Raw genomic sequence first — 21,982 nt, 5'->3', positions numbered from 1 at the left:
TTTGTGAAAGTAATCAGAACAGATCAAATTACAAAAAAAAAAAACGAAAAAAAAGAAAACCAAAACCAAAAAACAAGGTAACACAATTAGTACATTCATCCTAAATGCCATGAGCTAAAAAGGAGACCTAAAACTGTTCTTTGAATAAGACAGTAAGTTAGGGTGAGAGAAAGCTATATAGGAAGATGCTATTTGATAGAGTAAAAAAAAAAAAACACGGGGTGGGGGGGGTGCTCTGCAAATTTGGCCTCTTTATGCATGTCTATCACATCAGGAAGCCAGGAGGTAACATCCTTATAAAATAACTGATTCAAAGCCCACTGAAGCAAATGGAAGGACTCCAATCCCTGTCAATAGGCTTGGATCAGGCCCTAGGCATGTCTGTGTGAAGTCACTTGGAACATTGCATTCCCTTTTTAGGCACAACCATTACCACAAAGACACTGAGAAACTGAAGGAGGGCCAGAAAACTCTACCACCACAGGCACAGGGACTGGAAAGACTGAATTCAGGGTGGATTGATTTAAATCAGCACACAGGAAGCTTGGACTTGTACAAATAAGTATCGTCTTGTTGTGCATTTGTACTTTATTTTCCTTAAAGAAAAGTTTATTCTTTCCAATAAGAGTGCAGTACAACATGTTGATAAATAAATTTTTAAGATATCTCAAATTTCAAGTTGTTTTATTTAACTGCAATTTTTATTTAACTGCAGTTGTTTTATTTAACAACAAGTGACTGCATTTATGTAAATATGTTTTTAATTTAAAAGTGATTTTACTGAAGATAAAAAGTATGAAAACTGATTCTTTCTGGCTACTATGTATAAATAGTTAATCTCATTCTTTTCCCCTACTTTCCTTCTTTTCCACTACTTGTTATTCATAGATTAGAAGTTTTTTTGCTTTCTAAAAGTTGCAATCAGCTTTTCAGCTTTGAAGAGTGTTGCTAACGACCTGGACCTGCTAGAGAAACTGAAATTAAGAAAATATTCTTCCTGGATCTATGGGCAGGGCTGTTCTCAGAAGCTGGATCAGCTTTCTACAAACTCTGGCTTTATGTACGTGCCTACTGACTTTCAGCAAGATCCTAAGGCTTTTTCTCACATATATGAAACGTTTTTTTAAAAACATTTTGGGTTTAGTCTGTTTTATAAACTTGTTTGGGAGTGTAAAGCTATGGCAAAGAGGGCTAATATAACTGAAAAAAAGATTAAAAAAGGATGAGGATGGTATGAGAAAAGAGGTATTGTTAATTCTGGACAGGCTTTTACTGATATTATTTCCCTGCCTATTTCCCAAAACAACAACAACAAAAAGGTGTTGGAAAATTTGAAAAGGCTGAGAAAAGCACAGGAATGCCTTGAATTAAAGTTGAAGACATACAAAACCGTTTCCTATTCTTCATATATATATTTAACTTGTCAAAGTGCTCAGATTTGAGTATCTATATAGAAGTCTGTAGCCAATCATAAGGATCCATCAACTCAAATAGACAAGATGTAAAATGAGCAAGTGACTAAAAAATTACAACTAGAAAACTTCATCTGGAAATGCATTTATTTTTAATTCTCCTAGTAAGACACTTAACTTAGGTCAGGGAGTGTTATATTTTTGTTAAAATAGAGATGAAATCCTTGGCCTTTTTCTTAATATCAATAGAATGGGGTAAATACAGGCTTTCATCTCATTTGTTTCTGTGGTGAATATCTTTCTTAACATGGCATTCATCACACTTACATTTAGGTGCGTGAGACTTTGGGATGTCCATCTTGAGGGTGATAAATTGATTTCTGGAGATATCTATTTCTCTGTATTAACTACAGAGGAAATCTAGATGATTAATTTAGCCTGGGACGTCTTAAATTTGCACAGAACTTCTCTTGTTTGTGGGACAAATCCCACAAAAGTAGTTTGATTGTGCTTCCTTATTTTGTAATTTTGATCCATATTTCCAGGCTATTTTCCATGCAAGTACTGGAAGGTCTTTGATTCTGAATATCTAGCTTTCAGTATCTTCTAAAATAAGGCATGTTGAGCCTAGATTTAACATGGGATGTCTTTCTAAAATACATTTTCTAGCTCAATTAAAAGTTATGTTCTCTGTTATGCAGAAATTAGCCCAGTTATCCAAAACAGCTCCTTCTGATCTTAGAATTTTATTATGAAAACCACTGAATGAAATAAAATTTTATGTTTAATTCCTAGATTTAGATAAAAGAAAAATAAAAATAGGGAATAGTCTACAATGCAGACAGTGTTGTCATTTTTTTTTTTAATAGCCCTCAGTACTTACTGTAAAGAATGAGTCAGGAAGCTAAATCCATGTCTTCCCTTACCTTTGTGCTACAAAAACAGGAAATAATCTGAAGTAAAAATATCAAGCCACCTGAGTATATTGGCAGAAGAACTCCATAGCCTTTATACTTCGCTCTGTGATGAGGAAGAAGACCAAAGAACCCATGTAATGATAGATCACCTCTTGCAGCTATTGTTGCTCTGCCACCTGTTCTCAAGCAGTTGTGGCAGAAGTCCCTATAAAATGAACCTCTGCAGCATATAAAATATACATGCATCCCAGGAAATCTTTCTTCAGCATAGTCTACATATTCAGGAGCAATTTACTAACTGTAACAATGTTGCTGGTATTTTATTTAACAATAAAGACAAACAGAATTCTGATTCAGAGCTTTTTTTTTTTCTTTCTTTCTTTTTTTTTTTCCAGATATCATCCTGACTCCTTAAGCATGAAATGTGAAATGTACCTGGTATCTACATAATTAGCATGAGAGTGTGAAATTTACTCAAGAGCTGAGGACCTGAGACAAGTTCTGTGAACCAGATGACCTCCAAAAGAGAGATTAAAAGCTTTGATCCCACCAAACCATGGCCACCACCCTGTAGTATTCACTAGTATTGGATGAAATTTGAAGTATTGCACAGAATATCCTGCAGCCTTTTATTGCTGGAAGAAATATCATGCAAAGTGTCAGAGAATAAAAGAGATGGTCTTGTGATTAGAAGTTTATCTTGTTCTGGTTGAAAACAGTACATTTAAGTGTCAGTAGCTATCTAAACAGTATTTCATATCATTTTTGGACTTTAAAGTTATCTGTTTTCATCTTGGCCTCCAGTATATCTTGTCTGAAGGGCACGTAGCCACATGGGCTGTGGTCTTGTCCAAAACTGCTCAACATTTGGATCTTTGTGTTTCAGAGTATTAACCAGATTACAGGTCGTAATCTGTAAAAGCTCCCCTGCCACTGCCCTGCTTGACTCCATTCCAGATGAAATCTTCTCAAACAAATCCTGGATCACAATGATACTCCTTTGTGTGCCTACAGCCAAAAAGAAGAGAGCAGAAAGGAAGGGCGTGAGGGAGGAAAATTGTATATATATATATATATGAAGAGATGTTTCCTTCAAGGGTAAAGTCTTAAAATAATGAAGTTCTTCATTTATCATCTCTGGAATTTTAAAGTATCCATTCTTGTAAGAGAGGCCATTTACAATACTTAGGATAAAGTAATTCATCTAGTGAGCTCTCTTCCATTTGAAACTTCTTAATCTCTTATGCCCTTTTCTGTGGATTCACAATGTGAATGCACCTAGGCATGCATCTGTTAGTTATGGCAATTTAGAGCAATTACTTAATTAACTATGACATATGGTTTTGTTTTACATTGAATGTATTAGACTTATTTTCTTTTAAGAAGAGAAAAGGAAACCTAGATGCATACAATACACATGAACAGAATTAATTCAATTTGTTGCATCACATTAGGCCATTTACTGTTTACCATTCAAGACAGCTAGGGATCTAATTACCTGTTGCTAAATCCTTCAAGAAATTAATTCTTTTTTAACTACTTCCATTTATGACAAAGACAATATTGAGTGTACAAGGCAGGGAAGACTACACTTACAGTTAGTGATGTAGTTCAAGTAAAATGTATTTATAGACTTTTTTGTAGTATGACTCCACATGCTGTTTAACTACACAGACCCAACCCTGCACAGAGGTGAAATATGACATCACAGTTCCATTATAAAATGAAAAGAACTACAGTGGAGAGAGAGAGAGACAATAAACAGTTTCTCCAGGATTATTCAGGAATTCTGTGGAACAAAGATGATGAGACCTCTTCATCTTAAGCTCCAGCCTACTGGATCTAAAAACTGGTCATTCATTTTACTTATTCAAAGAAATAGAAGAAAAAAGAAAGCAATTAGCTGCTATATCTGAACTTCTTCATGTAAAAATAAGTCTTTAATACTAATTTAACTGAAACATTCATAGCTATGTAAACAATACAGGTGTTGGTCTCACTCTAAGAAATTATGTATAAATCCCACTGATTTTCCTTCAGCAGCTTTTAAGTGCTGAAGTCACTCTGGGAAACAAGACTCAAGTGCCTGAGTCATCCAGTAACCTTGAAAAATACAGACAAAGGAGGGCTGATCTGAAACTAAAGAAACTTTCCCTTACTCATTAAAGGAAAAATAATGGCTGTGTTTAGATGCCATGTTCACATGAACAGTCCAGAATTTGTGATCTAATCCAGCAATGTTTCTACTATGACTGAATTCGTTCTTGGCATCTTCCTTTGTTTTATCTGTTTAAATGTTACACCAGAAGGAAACCACAATTAATTCCCATAGTATACAAAGTATTTTATAGGATATCTTAGCAGAGCCACAAACACAAAATCTGTTTTTCTTTGTTACACTCAGGTTAGAGATCTTATAAAGGAGACTTAAGCTTTCTTGTTTCTCTTGTTGTTGATCGCTTTTTTTTTTTTTTCTCCTATTTTTACTGTCACACTATGTTTTTTAGGGATAGATTTTGAGCCACAGGACACATTTTGCAGGGTGATGTAGGGCTGTGTTCAGTCTGGAATTTAAATCTAGGTTTTCAGATTTCCCAGATACTTCATGAATTCTCTTTCTGACTTACTGACAGTGATTTCTGGAATTTCATTATGAAAATGATAGGTTCTAACTACAGACTAGAATATATTTATGCTGAAGCATAGCTGTCCTCCATCTAGAATGGGGATTTTTAGCACCTTCCAGGAAACAAGTCCAAAAGTTAGAAATACTAACTTTGGTAGGGCAGCAGAACTTTAAGAAAGATATTGACTGCTGGGAGTGTGTAACTGAAAAAGTATTGTATTCTGTCCCAGGATGGCAAGTCTTACTCTTTAATACCAAATGGTTTAGTAGTACCAGTAGTAGTGCCAGTAATAGTATTAGTAGTACACCAGCAGACTGTACAGGAGAAAAATGAATATTGGTGGTTCATAAACTAAAATCAGTTTCTACATTATCTTGTTGACTGCTTTTCAGACTTTGTATACTAAGAAAAGTCTTGTATGTGAGATGCCATTACTCAGACTGCTAATGGTCTGGTATTTTTTCTATTGCCTTGCAATAAACACTGCAGAAGTTAACATATCAAGCACCCTTTAGCATAAGTGTCTCCCAAAAAAAGTAATTGTAGTATATATAAAGGAGGGTATCTAAAATGCCATTGGTATTCTAATGTGAGTTTACTCTGAATGTGTTTATTCAAAAGAAAAAAGAAAGTACAAGGTAGTTGTCTGGGGTGGAAATCAGAATGACAGTACCCATTGTTTCTAATAAATAATTACCTGAGGAAACTCAAAAGAGAATAATAATAATAATAATAATAACAAACAAACAAACAAACAACAACAACAACCATGATTAGATAACCTGAAAGCCAGAGACTGGCGAAGAAGATCCCAGTTTTGTGGGCTGGCAGGGGCCATGGCGGGCCACCCACAAGGGTTCAGCTCCTTACGCTGTTAAACACTGCCTGGTTTCACCTGACATGATCTATAAGGCTTCTGTATAGTCACACTTCAAGTGCCTTTCATGTGCACTTCAAATTCTTTTTCTTTAGAGATATTCTTTACAAACAGGATTTCCCACTTTGAAAAGGAGGACTCTTTCAGAAGATGACAAAGCCTCTCAAAAACACAGCAAAAATGAAAAAATGAAGGTAAAAACAAAACAATAGCTTGACACAGCTTTAAAAGGTGATGTTACGTAGGAACAATTTTATTTTCACCTTTATCGAACAGTTTTATTACCTGACTTGATTTTTCACTTTAATATTGCTGAAATGCATTTTTTTCATGTATATATACTTACATAACAAATTATGTGACAGAATAAATGTGTTTGAAAGTGTCCTTGCATCATTATCATTTGCATTTTGAACTGCCCATGTGGGCTGTACACAAATCGTATGGCTTGTTGCCAAGGCATTCAGCTACAACACAAAATGTTTTCAAGTTCAAAGCTTGTATGATTGTTCACCTCATTCTTATGTTTTACCCTCACTTCTGTTATATTACTAGAAGATGTTTCCCTTGCATCAATAAAATCCTTAATAACTTGCTCACTTTTAAAATGTGCAAGCCATAAATGAAAAAAAAAAAAGGAAAAAAGAGACTGATACATAAAGATAAAAGACGCCAGCTTTGTGCAGCTGTTATATTCAGCTATTTTTAAACAGTCAGTGTATAAGGATCCAGAAAGTTCAATTAAGCCATCCGTAGCGTTGTTATTGCTCTGTTAGCAACTTTGCTTCCCACTCCAGAGCCCATCTGCAGACCCTGCTGCCAGAAGGGGTCCACAGGGCCCTGGGGCTTCAATGAGAAGTCTCCAGTTGCAAGACCACAGCCTTTGTGCTGGCAGACTAAACATATATTTTTTAAAATATAGGTCAAGTTACCTGAGTATGCTCTACTTGCATATAGTATCAGTGGTCATCTTTCTTTTGTATGTTTCCTGGTATTAAATTATTCCCTTTCTTAGCAAAGCTTTTTAAAAATGAATAAATATATAAATAAAACATGATAGAGCTGCTTTTCCCTTCTCAACAGTCAGGATTTCTCTCTTGAGTGGTAATTGGGGAGGGGGATTACAAATCTAGCTTTGAATTCCTTGATTGCATTTTCCTGCTTGTTGCAAAGCTTTTTTTCTTTTCTTTATATATGCACAGTAACAACAAAGATTGGGAATAAATTCCACTTGGAAAGTACTTTTTAGAAAGTGTCTATAAATAAGGCTTATGATTGAGTGAAATATAAGACCAGAAGACAAATATCTCTACAGGATCTAGAAATTCTCTGGGTTTTCTGATCCTCCTAATTTATTCAGCAGTATGCCCAGGACTTCACTGTGTGTCATAACCTATGGCATCTGTGATGATTTACAAAGATTAAGGATTACATCTGTGTACTCTCGGTTCTCTTGTGTTGCACACCTTTTCCCTTTTTTATCCTTCTGCTCATTATTTCCAAGAAGTACCTACCTCACAGGCATTTGTACTCACAACAGATTGCTGGACCCATATGGTCTGAGAGATTGCATTAGGATACCTTATTCCTACTGAGTATATTGCATCTCACTTGAAATGGTGACATGGTGCAAATACAAATCAATAAGCCATGGTACACAACAGTTTGTGTTACCCTCTATGAACAGATTGCTGTGGTGACTTCAGGCATGCAGTCAATGAACAGGTGCTGCCACTGGACAACTGAAGTTATGACTAGACTTCAGTACTCAACCCCTTCCAGATTCTTTGTCAAGTTCTTAAAACACAAACAATACTATTAATTTAGAATAAATTATTTGTATCACAGAATGTGTTTTTTTGTCTTAGTAAAGAAATTAATAAGAGATTTAATATAAGGAAATGGACATAAGAAATAATTTTCCATTGGGTGAAAGTCTACATTTCAGGCGAACTGTCTTCAACCATTGTGTTTGTACTGCATTTGAAAATTTGCTTGCATTTAGCATGTAAACGTCATATGTATTTAGGAAAAGAGATTCTTCTAGAGTTACTCCAAACATAAGGAAATGGTACAGACTATGTGTTGTAATAACGTTGCCTTTTTACTTTTTAGTGAAGTGGAATTCTTTGGAAAATGTTCTGTGAGGCACATGTTCAAATATTTCCATTTATGTATATTTTTAATGAATGTGTCAAGTTATGCATGGGCTCAAGTTATCATGCTGAATCAGACTCTATGAATAGGTTGGAAACAGAAGGCTCCCTGAAATTTTGGAACTGACAATTTAAATTACACAGGAGAAGGAAAGGAAAAATGCTGACAAAAAGGTGAAAACAACCAAAACAGAGACTCTCCAGTAAGAGCTAGAAAAGGAAAATTGATTGAAAGTTGAAAAGGAAGAGAGTATCTGAAAAGTGTAAAGTGTCTGAAAAAGAAGGCATTTGACAGAAGAAAAAAAAAAGTTGGTGGCAAGAGAAATGCAGAAATTAATGGGCCAAAGCTATGCATACCATGGGAGAGACTTAAAAGAGCCTTCTTTCCTTACTTCCTCCCTTCTTCCTCATCCAGACTTTTATGTATATATATATATCTGAAAAGAAATCTTGGTTCAGGTAAGCAAAATGGGCCTATGGCACTGATTTCAGCTGAAGCTTCTAGGCTCCACTTGCCCGCCCAGGAGGAAGAAGGCACAGGTTCTACAGCCCAAATGTAGGTGGCTGGGGTGGCTTTTCCCACTGAAGGATACCTCCCTGGGCTCTAGTTGCCACTCCAGGAGAACATTGGTCTCCTGCAGGACCTGCCAGCTCCGCGTGGATGGCTCAAGTACCCTGGGACAACTCAGGGGCCTACAAGGCGGTGATAAGGCAACTGAATTGCACTCTAAATTCACTCCTCATGTATTTATCCGGAATATTGGAGCAATTGACACCCATACAGTTTCAATGAATGGTCAAAAGCTTTATGTAACGAATAATCATGCATTTGTGCTCAAAAGTCACCAGCAGGAAAATGTACAGCTAAAATGTTAATTTTTTTTACCATGGCTACATAGTAAAATTTTGCAGATCTGCATACACTGGTCTATTCAGTATAATTTAATGCTTCTTCTATGAATATTATACATGCTCCTTATGTCTGATATCCCTGATTTCAACTTAAAGGAATTAAAAGATTTCAGAAGCAGAGAGTGTCTCTCACTATTAACCATAAGAAGATATTCAGAGATGAGGACAATCACAGAAATTTTCAAGCTACCAGATTGTTTGGGTCAGTGTCAAATGTTAAACCAGGTTGTACAGACAGAAAGCTGTAATCCACACACTGGTGTGTTATTAAATTTCTGGAAAGTAATGAACTGGCACTGGAAGTGAAAAGGAAAAAAAAGCAGTAATGTGGAATGGCCCCTTATTCAGGAAACTTTGAAAATGTGCAGCCATAATAGCTGTGGTGAAGTTCCTTTAAATGAGACCTTGGTATGCTGTGGAATAAAGTCAAAATAGGAGATTGTGGCATTCCAAGTCATACTGAATAAATGCATACATTGGGCCAAACTGTGGTCTTATTCACAAGGGAACATTTTTTTTTCCTTTTCAATTAAAAAAAGGCAAAAAAAAAAAAAAAAAAGCCGAGAACACTTTAAGATACAGGGCACAAATGTGTAATTATTCTTGGCTAACATGGTAGCTGTTGATCATTTAATGAAACCATAATTATCATATAATGGCAGGGTATTTATATGACAGATTACTACATTATTACAGGGTAAGTGCATGATTATTTCTGTCCTCAAAATCAGAATAAAAAACACATGGAAGTGGAAAAATAAGTTGAAAAAAAGAGGGGGGAAAAAATCTGAATTTCCTGATGCTACTCTGATATTGTTACTCCATCCCCTTCTCAATCATATAGTGATGGCGATGGCTGCTGATGTTCATGATGAAGCCAAATCTCTGCAGGGAATCCATGCCACAGTAAAACATAAGGCTCTTTGCCAAATGGCTACAGCTTTAGGCTTCATTGTACTTATAGTTAAACTGATTCAATAGCAATTTGGTCACTGGTCTCTTGTCCTCAAAAGACACTGTACTCCTGTTTGGTTATGAGAAATAGTACGTATGATGGAAGTAAAAATCTGCACTGAGAGGATGAGAACTCCTATCTATGTCTTTAATAGAGAACAGTGATAGCTAATGAAGATTTCAGAGCAATGTAAGTTTTAATTGGGTGGAGATGTTGAATTCAACAGGACTACCTATGGGCTGAGTAGTGTTTAGTATTGTTTGATTTCAGCTAACACTGCTGTGTTAAAAATTGATCTTGAGTGTGAGAAAATACTTAAATGATTCCTTGTATAGGCAGAAATACAGGGACAAGTCATGAATTTACAAAGTTATACAGAGAGTTTCATATGCCAAATGAAGCCCATGTCAAGCTTCACAAAGAGGAGGGCACCTTTCTATGTAGGAAGCAAGATCACATTGTAAATCCAGCTGATTCTGATTACCCATGTCCTACAAAGAAGTTAAAAGTGCTACGCAATCATCTGCTCCACCTGAAATTTGCCTCTATATCTTCACAGTGCCAGGTCAGCTGTGTGGGAGAGTAATGTTAGCAGTCTCTATTTCTAAAAAGTACTTGTGGAGCCAGTTTTGTAAGCTACAAGTTTTTGTAAGTACAAGAGTTTGTCTCTGAATAACAGCTTCTGAATTTGGTGGATTTCTTGGCTTTGGTTTTCTTAGACTTTCATCCAAGAAGCAGTATTATTGCAGCTATTGTCATCCTTTAGTCATTTATCTCCATTTTCCTTCTTGAATTTCTTCACAGTGGTAAGGAAACTAACTCAGGTGAAAGCCACAAACCCTGAGCCTTGTTTGTTCAGGGTTCATCCTATATGTCTGTATACATTTGTAAGAGAAAAACAGGTTGGAGGAGAAAAGAATTTGAGGCACTAAGGAATCAGTCTGTGTGCACTCACTTAGAAGGCAGCTGTAATTGCACTACCTTTGTAAATAGCTCCCTTAATAAACTGATTATTACTCTGAATGGTCAATGATTGCTCATAATTCACTGCTGCTAGGTTATTTCTCTTTACAGAGGGGGGGGGGGGGGAAATAAAAGCTCTGGTCCTTGAGAGAGCTGTGCACCCATGATTCTGGTGGGAATTGTGTTATGTTGGAGTCTGACATAGCTCTCCATGTAGTCAAATAGAGCCCCAGTATGCTCCCACAGACAGAGCTCTCATTCACAAAGTGCAGAAGTCATTGCTCAATTTCATTGACGTTCCTTATTCCACGTGGTATCTTCTGTGAACTCTCCTGCATCCACTCCCCCCCCCATCTTTACTATAGATGAAAATTAATGAATGGAGGTTTTATGTGCCATTAAGTATGAAGTGAACCCTCTGCTTTTGATATTTTTTTCCTTGCAGACTTCTTTTTTGGTATAACATATCTGACTCAATGCATTTTGTTCCAATGTATTTTCTAAATACCATTAAAGTACTTCCCATAGACAAAGTGGAGGTTAAAATCCATGCTATGAAGCTGTAAATTAAGGAGAATGAAGTGTTAGTGTTTTTTGGTTCCTTCATATGTTCCTTCATAAAGCTTATTCTTATGACGTTAAATGTGGCTAGACTCTGAGTTATTATAACATTTTGTAAATATTGTGTACTCATAAAATCTTCTCTTTACAACATCCTGATTCCTGTGAAAATCAACAAAAACAAAGGCATTCAGCACCACAGTAAGAGTAATCATATTCTTTAAGGCATAGAGTTGTTTGGACTACTAACGTTTCCATTTAGGGAAGTAATTTCTGTGTTTTACCTTTATTTATTTATTTATTTTTATTTTTAAACATGTCTTGGTTATTCATCAGGTTATCAGAAAACCTTTGCTTTCTTACTTCACCATCTTCCCTCATGTGCTCATTAAAAAAAATAAAATTAAACAACCTTTAAGTAATTAAATACTGTGCTACGGAACAAATCCTTCATAATCATTATAATGTAGTTATCAAAGACTCCATCTTTCTGCCATGGTAAAAATCTCACTGATTTCAGCCAAACAGGTTAGGACTTCAAGCAAGTCTCATGAGGAGAGGCTTTGAAATCAAGGTCAAAATAATTTGTGATTACTTCTTACAAATGTATTTTGTTTTATTTTCCTAGTGGCCCACAGTTATTGTTATCTTTATTTTTCATCTTTCACCCATTTCTTAGCAAAGGTAATATATCCATAACTTTATTTTCAGATTCTCCTGGCAATGTTTCAGAGACTCAGGAAATTTTCTCCCAAGCTCAAATAAGTCAACTGCCAGAGTTTCAAATTCTGGCAATCCAACTTCTCCAAGGTCTTGTAAAAATTCTGGGCTGTTATCTCCATATGCCTGATAGAATTTATTTTTTTTTTTGTGATCGTAATTAAAACAGTCTGTCCTTTCTCTGTGACTTCAGGAGAATGGCAATGAGTCACAAGAGCTCTGAAAAAGCTAGAAGGATAGAGACTAAAGTTATCGACCCTGAAGCACTGAATCATCTATATTTCATCTACAGAAACATAGATGCAAAGCACTACCACCTGCTTCTTAATTCAGTTGTCTTCAGAGCAAGTCCACCAAGGCAGAATGTAACATCACAGCTAGCATCAGGAGACAGAGGTAGTCTGGGGTTTGGATGGAACCATAAAAAGGTGAAAAAATCATTCAATTGGTATGGAACATTATTACCTTTATGACAATTCTTACTCTCTTGTGTAACATAATAGACCTTCCCGGTAACAGGTTTTCAATAATATCTAGGTTAAAACACACACACACACACACATATATATATATATATACAGTCTTTATATATTCTATTTTCGTATATATTCTTTAAATACAAGAATATATGAAAAGTGGAATGATGAATGCAAAAGGCACAAAAACGACAGTGAAAACTCAGTGTTGTTTTAGGGAGAAATACTTAGCCTTCAAAATAGCATTTTGAAAACTAATTCACTATGATGTTTTATTCTGTAGTATTTGTGACTCTGCTCTTATTTCTCAAGCCCTGATGGTCATTCTCCAAATTTAATTGATTTCCTGTCACTTTTGAACAATCTTTAAACAGCAAGATAGCCTTGAAAGTAAAGAAAGTCTGTTCACTGCATGGGTTACTTCCCAGCTCCTTGAGCCCCAGTCTTCTCCCTTTTAAAACAAGAATGAGTTTTGGCAAAATATTGATCTGATGTTAGAAGAGGAGATGCTGGAAGATCTAAACTTAATGACAGCCTTAATAGGCTAATGGAATTCCTGAGGATCATCTTCACTGGCAATCTGATGCTTAGGGAAGGAAAAAAGAATGTTTGATGTGTTTCTTGGAAGTTCAGTTCCTCCCTGATGGGTCAAGTAGCTATGTAAAACTAAACAAATGTGCCTCAGTTCCATCATTATAAGACTCAATATTATCACCAGGTTTGGCTCCCAAATTCTGGGGAGAAGTTGAATGTCATGTGAGAATGACAGCATACATCTGAGGCATCGATATGCTGGCTGCCTCCTGAGACTTGACCTTGGCATTCAGGGGAGTTCAGAAAACCCAGTAACTCTAAAGATTTGGATCTTGGGTAGTATTGCTTCTTATTTTCAAAAAGAGTTGGGTATTTAAAACTCTTTGATCGGGATCTAAGCTCTGCACAGTGTCATACTTTTTAAGTAGAATAAGGTTTGCTTTGAGAGACTGGATCTCTATCAAAGTGTGCAGTGCTGCACTAATAAAGCAGAACATACCTACAATGAAACAAATACTCTAAAAAGAACAAGTGCATTTCTGGTATCATTCTTTTGAAATCAACATAGGAGATGAAATTAGATGCAACCTTGTTAGGGCAAATGTTTTATTTCTTATAATCTTTTAAGATTACTATATTCTGAGAAATGTTTCTCTTATTAAATTTGTCTAGATTTCATGAAAACATACATCTTTTAAAATAAGCAGGCTTATCAGTTCAATTTTCTATTTAATTTTTTTATGTAGTTTTCTTTATTTTCTTTTTAGTTTCCCGCTTTATCATTCAGAAGGTCTGAACTGTATTCCTGTACATATTTGGTTTGGTGCCCAGAAATGTATTATTTTAACAGGGTTAGTTCATTAAAAGTTATTACTTTACAGGGGTTCTATCACGCATACATAACTATATGAATGCCCTTCTACAATGAACATTGTGGTACAGCTACCATTAAAAATCTTTCTCTTTCGGGTTTATCATCTCTGCCATTTCAAGTCACATTGATTAATCCAGAACCTACCTTCAACTTAAAAAATCCAAAAACAAACAAAAAAATGTGTTAAACTGACAAAACATAGTTCTCATTCTTTCATCAATAATAATAATAGTTTCTTCTAGCCCTTCAGAAATGAAACTACTGGGACTGTGAATCGTCCTTCCTCTGTGCATAGCTATTAATATGCAGAATTTTCTCAGTCAAAACCAGTAACCTATTTTTAAGAGACCTGCACAAGGAATGACTGCAATGCTCTATCAATATCCATTTTGATTACAATATTTTTGGTAACTCTATGTTGCTCTATCAAAAGTAGCTTTTTTCTTTTTTTTTTAAGAATATCTCCAACTATGCAATATGTTGTTGTTTTAAGATTTTGATAAAGTTTTGAATGACTAGTTTTCTATTGACTGGAATCTAGGTGAATTTGCAAGATAAATTTGTGTTTAAAAATAAAAAATCATTTCCCTGAAACTGTTTCTATTAAGCTGCATTACAAGTCTATATAAGTGTAAAAATAGAAAATCTGCACAACTTTTATTGAGAGATGACATTAAAAGACTGAGTATCAGTGTAAATGTTACAACAGGGCATAGTGCTAATGTAGTTGGTCAAGAATCAACATTTTCAAGCTAACCAGAAGAATGTTATATGCTAGTGTGATTTCAAAGATACGTAAGAGTCTTCTGTACTGAGATAACTACAGGAAGTAAATCAGGTCAGGCAAAATGAGAAAATTCATCTATTATGCTTAAGGGAGATGGGACACTTAAATGTTTTACTTCTTTCTCATCATTGCCCACCTGGAGTTTTGGAGGATAAATTTGAGACTGCTTAAATTAATCTGCATAATCTGACTAGGATTTTTAAGTCCTTTGTTGGCTGGGTTTCACATGTTTTCTTTATCTTTTCTTACCCTATACACCAACTAAGTTGTGTTATATTCTTTGTCCCGGTGCTGATGGGATATTACCTGTACTCTCACTCCAGGGGTTCCTTGATTACAGAATTCTTCGAGATGCAAAGACACTCATGGGTGGTAAAGAACTAAGCATTCAATGAAACTTGGAATTGTTGCGCTTATGCTTTAAAACTTAAAATTTTACACTATATATATATACACACACACATATATATATTTAATTAATGGGAAACAGCCACAGAACACAGAAAGCATTTTAGAGATGTTGGAAGAAAAAAACAAAACTGCACATCAGTTATACAACCTGTAATCAGTATGGACTGTTTGTATACTCCACGTATGTAATTCATGTTTGTGTACAGTAGTCGTCCATTGACATTGTTTTCTACTGTAATGTAGTAATAGTATTAAGTGTTTGGGGAATGACGGCATCTATGAAATGGTAAAGGAAAGAATTCATCCTGAACTTGCACAGAAGAGGAGGATCTAGTTGTGTGACAGCTGTTTTTATGTGAATTTTTAAACATTTGAGAAGTTAACAGTGTTTAAATTCAAATAAATCTGAAGATTGTTATTTCTCATAAGTAGTTAAACTTAGTCTCTCTTAGTCAAATGTTGTGAGCCTTATAAATGTCTGCGTGTTTCGCTACAGTGAAGGTATTCTTCTTCACATGGCAGAAGACTACTTTTCCACTTGAGAGAGAAAGGCAGAGAATGTTTGGCTGTGTGGAGTAGGCAGTTTGTTTGTCCCCCGTCCCCAATAACTACTGTTTGCATGTGACATTGGACTCATTCAGTATGATTCTGATGGCTCTCAAGCAAGTGAAATCTTGAGGTTCAATGAGTATGGGAAGCGTTACTTTGCTTAACATTTCTCTCTTGAAAACATACTGTAGTATTATGTGACGTGTGATGTTAGATGGTATTGTATGCTCATCTTAAAAACCTAATGGCAGCATCTGTTTACAGTCACTCCACCAGCATCTGTGATACTACTGTGCTTTTTTATATTGCGTGAAAGTGATGATGCATGAATACTTAATAAAGTCTTTCTTCTCAAAACAAGGCTGTATTGAATGTAAAAGCACCATGAGGCTAACTTTCTGTGGACAGTTCCCTTTGACTTCACTGGCTTGCTACCAAAAACAAATCTCCAAAACTTCAATGACACCTGCATCTTATAGCATTGGTCCGTTGATTTCAATGAAACACTATTACAAAAAAAAAAAACCACCTCAATTTATTTCAGTACTCACTTTTAATACCATTAGACCACTGATTTCCCCCTATCATAGTGTCAAGACTCAAATACTCAAACACTTCATAAAGACAGAAACAAACCTCAACATACTTAAATGGAAAATGGGGAGTTTCCATTATGGGGAGGGTGGTGGTGCTGGTGGAGAAGAGGCATCTTGCAGTTGGTGTCTGTTTTTGGTTTTTCTGTTAGTACCCTTTAAAAACATGTATGTATGTTTATACATGTTTTCGAAGGGCAGCATGAAAACTACTAATGATGTTTTAAAAAACAAATGAATTAGCAGACCTTCTTTTTCTCCATGAAAAGTCTGATATGATTCTTTTGTTGGTTTTCTGTGATGCTTTGTTCTTGTGCACTTTCTTGATTTTTATTTTTTTTCTTCACCTTGGGAACTAACAAATTCTTCCAAGGAATTTAACTTACAATGCAGATAGTTGGGGAAGACAATTATTTCTGTTTGCTGTCTTGAAATGGACTACATGTTCATTATTACTCAAATTCATGTTGAATAAGGTATGTTGCACATCTAACCACTACTCTGTGCAATAATGCTCTTCTTATTCTTTGTTTCTCAGAAGAAAAGTATAATCTGAATGCTTTTTTTCTTCCATCTAGATCTCAGGTTTGGCATCTGTTCAAGATGTACATGTGCCCTCTGTTATTTGTGTATTGCAATGTGCATTGTTTGAGCTCTTCAGTCTGTCATTCATCTAGATTTTTGTTGTAGCCACTGATTTAACTTGAAATCTATCCCTCTACATGCAAGACAATTTTGCCATTTTCCTTCAGAAGCCAGACAATTTATAGATGAGCTCAGACCAAATAAATCAGGGAAGATATATTTATAGGTCTAATATACCATATATATTAATATATATTTTTAATCACCATCATACTGTCACCCTGTAGAAATAATTAGCTTCAAGCATGGCATACACATCTGCTATCTGAGCAGATAGTGTTGCTGCTCTTCAGGCTAGGATGCTTCAGATCAGCCAGTGTTTGTAGTAGTCACTACGTACTCCTTGTGTCTGTTAGTGATGAGGTGAGCCTTCTCCATTTGCCTGCACTAATCCACCTGAATGACTGTGTAACTATAATTATCTTCAGACTGAGTAATTTCTTCACAAGAGACCATTTACAGTAATTCTGAACAAATAAATATAGATGCACACTTGCATTAACTTCAGTGCTTGGTGAAAGAAAAAGGCATTGACTCATCTTCTTCTCTACAGCTTCTCTTCTCCTACCATAAACCCTCTGGAAACCTTCACACTTGTGTGCATGTTTTTTTGTTTGTTTGTTTTCTTTTCTTTCTTTCTTTTTTTTTTTTTTTTTTTGTGGCAGTGTATTCCATCTCAGACAGTGGTTTCTGTATTGGGTTGATTTAGGTTTCTTTCTCTTCATTTGTGAACTCCAGTGGTTTGACTCCCAAAGATACTGATCCTCACACAATTCTATGTGAAGTTACAGGAGATGCAGGAATTGAATTTTAATTTGTCCACGATTTTGATAGTGAGCATTCAACTTTGGACCTCTTTTGAAAGGTTAGCAGTAATCTTTGTCTTCCTGTAGCATCATAGCTGAACCTCAATGCAAATCATTAGGCACCTGTTTCCAAAATTGTTTTATTTACTTTAAGATCATGGAATGATATGTGTGTGATGAAATAATATCAAAATGCAGTCCATATCTGAAGAAATATTGTTTGGTAAAGGTACATTTCATTTAGATGTTTTTGCCTGTATAAGGTGTGCTTTATTATTACTACTATTCAAAATTTTTTATTTCCCAGAAAACCCTAGTAAGGGATATTCTGCTTGTTTTCAAAGACCATCCTAACAGTGAAGAAAGGTAGCAGCTGTTTTAAACTCTAGAATTTAATTCCAGCCATGTGTATTCCACTAGCACCATATGAAACTATGCACACAGTTTATTACAGATAGTAGGACTTATAAGTGAAAGGAAAACAATTTGCAATGTCAAACACAATGTCTTATAACAATAGGTTTGAAGATCTTAGACATTAAAAAGTTAAGTAATTTTAGATTATTCCCACCCATGGACTCTCCCACACTTAAAAAGCAAATTAAAAAAAAAAAAAATGCTAATAAAATAGTAGGAACCCATAATAAGAGAATTCTGAAAGCTAACAATTTTACTACTGTTTAAGCTGAATAGTTCCTCTTTCTATCTTCAGGTAGGCAAACTTTGAAGTGCATGTATTAATGTATACCATAAAAGTGTAGGATGTACATTGAATTCAAGAAAAAATTTAACCTTGTTTTTTTCTACTTCAGGTGTTTGATACATTCATCTTTAGTCATTTTATTAATTCAAGATTCTTTTGCATATAGAGTCTTCCTAATTATGCAGATCTTCACCCCTTGTATTTCTGCATAAGCTCAAAAGAGTTCAGTAAAACTCACTAGAATCAAAAGTTCACCTTCAGAAACAATAATTGATTACAGTATATTGTAGATAAATGGAGTTGTACTTTGACATACAGTGAAAGACCAGATATAGAAAATAAGTTATTGAATTGATACCAGAAAATACCATGGACTGTTAACAACATTTTTCAAGACAAAATAAACTGTTTTTAATTAATTCAGTTATTGAATTTGAGATTTTGAAGAACTACTGCTATCTGGTCTGGCTATTCCCCCCTGGGTTTCTGAATTGTACCTTTATGTGTACCCTTATGATAGTTCTTATCTGCATATGATTTAATTATTTTAGGGAGAAATCTTGATTTTTATTCCAGTTAAATGAAGTATTTTTACTGTTATTACTAATGATGAAACTTCCCATGATACTACATGCTTTGAAACAAAACCATTTGTCCAGAAAATTGTTGCAGAAATTGAGAAGTTGCAACTAAAACTCTTTCATTGTGCAGATATTGTTGCTATTTTTATAACATCTACTTATATGAACTCTGATAGTTCTTTTTCCAAAGTGAAAAGGTAAAATCTATATCAAATGAAATAAACCTGAAAACCTGTAGGAGGTTTTCCCTGGAATAAAAGACCCATGTCAGAAGAAATAATAATTTGGCTGAAGGGGTTCTCTTGCTTTTTCTTCTGAATAAGGTCCACTGCTATGGAGACATGAAAGGTGACACCCTTAGCAAGTGCTAACTTTCACTCACCAATACCATCGAGAGGCTAGTAAATGTCTTTTTTTTTTTTTTTTTAAGATAAAGCAAATACAGACATTACTGGATGTCGAATAAAGACAAATGAGTAACAGTCTTACAATAAAAACAAGAAATGTACAATAAAGCCTACCCAATGGATTTTGAACTAAGAAGTTATAATTTTCTTAAGTATATTCATGTCTACCCATGTTATATGCACTACAGCTAAAGATATATTGCTTTAAAAGAGTAACCAGAGAACAATGGTTAAATTCCATAACATTTTAAAAAAGATTATACTGATGAGTAGGCAACTTCCTTCAGAGTCCAGAAGTTCTTCATCCCCTATGTTGCTAACAGTGGAAAAATATCTAACAGTGAAAAGTGAAAAATGCAAGAGAAAAATGTTAAGGAGCTTTTTGGGGGATGATTCTGGTGAATACAATCAAGACATCAATTTTATTCAAACAGAAATTACTGTCCAAACCACTTTCTGATAAGTAAAGGTATACTTTTAAGTTGTGAATAGACTTATTACCAAATAAAAAATAATACCAAACAAAACACAAAAGAAACTGACGCTTAAAGTTCATCATGTTTTGAATTTGGCAGAATTTATTACTGGTCTCTGAGCTACCCTACCTGTCAAAATGGACTAAAATTATCTCTGATCACTTTCCTTTTTTGTCGAAATGAAAACCCCAAGTCTGAAGAGTGAAAAGCAAGGGTACTTGGTTAAGTGCTTTATTCTGTTCTTCTCAGTGGTTGCAATTGTATGGATAGTAATGACTGAAGTGCAAATACTGTGGATGAAGGTGTAACTTTGAAGGGAATAAAGCTCTCTCTCTAAGGTTTCTGATAGACCATGCATAACTGCTACAGAAAGGCTGGCTTGCTTGGTTTTAACCCAAGAGAAGTCTGAAATGGAAGGAATGAGATTTGAGATGTTTAAACTTTGAAGGTCTCCTGAAAGTATGCTCAATACTTGAATTTCTTGATTAAGAAAAGAAGGCAGGAAGGAATTTGGACAATCAGCTGAACAGTAAGAACTGAAACTGCAGAATAGTAACTATAAATAAGAATGGTACCCTCTTAGAGATTCCTGTACCTAGACAAGGGTATATTTTCAGAGGCTAGTCTGCATTCAGGTCTCTGGCACACATTTTCTTAGAAACGTTGATTCTTTTTGAAAAAATGAACAAACAAACACTAAGATCACTGATCAAAGTATTTATTTCTGACTGTCATATATAATTAATGTTTCAGAAACTGCTTGGAGAGTCCCAGATTTGTGTGGCTGCCCACCTGGGACCATGCTATGCAGAAACACTGTTGTATTAGGTGAACGAAAAAATAATACTGTTACTATAAAGTAGAAAACTTTGGAGAAGCTTGGCTTTAAGGATCTAGCACAGCCTTAAACTGTGCTGGATACTGCTTTGCTGCTAAGAGAACCACACTTATTACGGTGTTGGTTTTAGTGCTGGCTGGGACTTCCAACCTGGAAAATAAGGAAGGAAATGGGTATGCATGGTCTTGTGAATTTTTGTTTCATGTTCACTGCTGAATGAATCAGCAAAGTGCTGTTAGTAGCTAAAGGAGAAGAGGCTACCCTGTACTATAGCAGGCTTGTCTGAAAGCACTCTGAGAGAAAGCTCAGTGCTTTTTTTTTTTTCCTCTGTATGTGTAATTGACTGGGATTTGTTCATCAAAAAGGAATTAAGAGAAATAGAATGTTTGACTTCTGCTCCTTCTGAATTAGAAGTAGGACATGTAGAAAAGGTTGTCCGGGAGTCAAAAACCTTAAGCTGCATCTTCTTACTATATTTCCAGGAAACACTGATAGCTGCTTCTGAAAATTATCTTGGTTCAGGAACACTGACATGGGCTGGAAAGAAAGAAAGATAAATAAAAAGGAATTTGAGTTGACTATTCCTGCGTCCCTTATAAATTTTATTTATTTTATGGACAAATAGGACTAAAGGGAATTACTGGACCAAAACTCTGAATGTGGTGAGGGCATAGGATAAGATGCTAGTAGATGCCCTGTAGATAATAAAAAAAAGAAAAAAAAAAAAAAGGAAATATCTCTATGATTTGTTTTTTCAACTTTCTTGAATTAAGCTTCTTATCAGACTGTGTGGAATGAATCAGGTTTTTGTGGAGGTGCAAGCAGCACAATTTAGCTGTGGTCTCCATGACCCCAATTTGATGCCAACAAAGTGGCAGATTACTCTACTTTGGAAGACTAACACTGATCTTGAAGATGAGGGAAATGGATACATGGGTGCTAAAACTGCCTGGAGGAATGCCGCGGATTACATGCCCCCTGCAGAAAGGTAGAGTCTGGAAAAACTAGCTGTCTGTCCCTCCACTTTCTGCTGGACCTGACAGAAAGTTTGTGGGGGATCAACACTGCATGAAACTTCCGGTGCTAAGAGAGAACTAATTCAGTAAAATTTGGGGCCAGCGCGAAGGATACAATATAGGAGAAATTTACATTAGTACCAGTGTTCTAGCTTTGGAAAATTAGCTGTCCTTGGTCATTACAAG

The 21,982-nt window shown here is 35.4% G+C and overlaps 1 protein-coding gene across 17 annotated transcripts in view; it reads right to left on the bottom strand.

Annotated features, from left to right (window-relative positions):
* The window catches only part of LOC310901080 (uncharacterized protein), a 59,948-nt gene that overhangs the window by 28,353 nt on the left and 9,613 nt on the right, over nucleotides 1-21,982 (bottom strand). For 12 of the 17 annotated variants that reach the window (XR_014585572.1, XR_014585573.1, XR_014585574.1 and 9 more), the window contains one exon: nucleotides 18,183-21,317. The exons of 1 other annotated variant lie outside the window; for it this stretch is intronic. The gene's annotated coding sequence lies outside the window, so the exon portion shown is untranslated. Of the gene's footprint in view, nucleotides 1-2,737; nucleotides 3,338-12,590; nucleotides 17,899-18,182; nucleotides 21,318-21,982 lie in introns of those variants that run through there. 4 more of the 17 variants (XM_083840125.1, XM_083840121.1, XM_083840123.1 and 1 more) reach the window with 3 other exon arrangements.

This window comes from Anser anser, assembly GCF_964211835.1.
Source record: "Anser anser genome assembly, chromosome: 5".
NCBI lineage: Eukaryota > Metazoa > Chordata > Aves > Anseriformes > Anatidae > Anser > Anser anser.
This window is presented reverse-complemented; position numbering and strand designations above follow the sequence as displayed.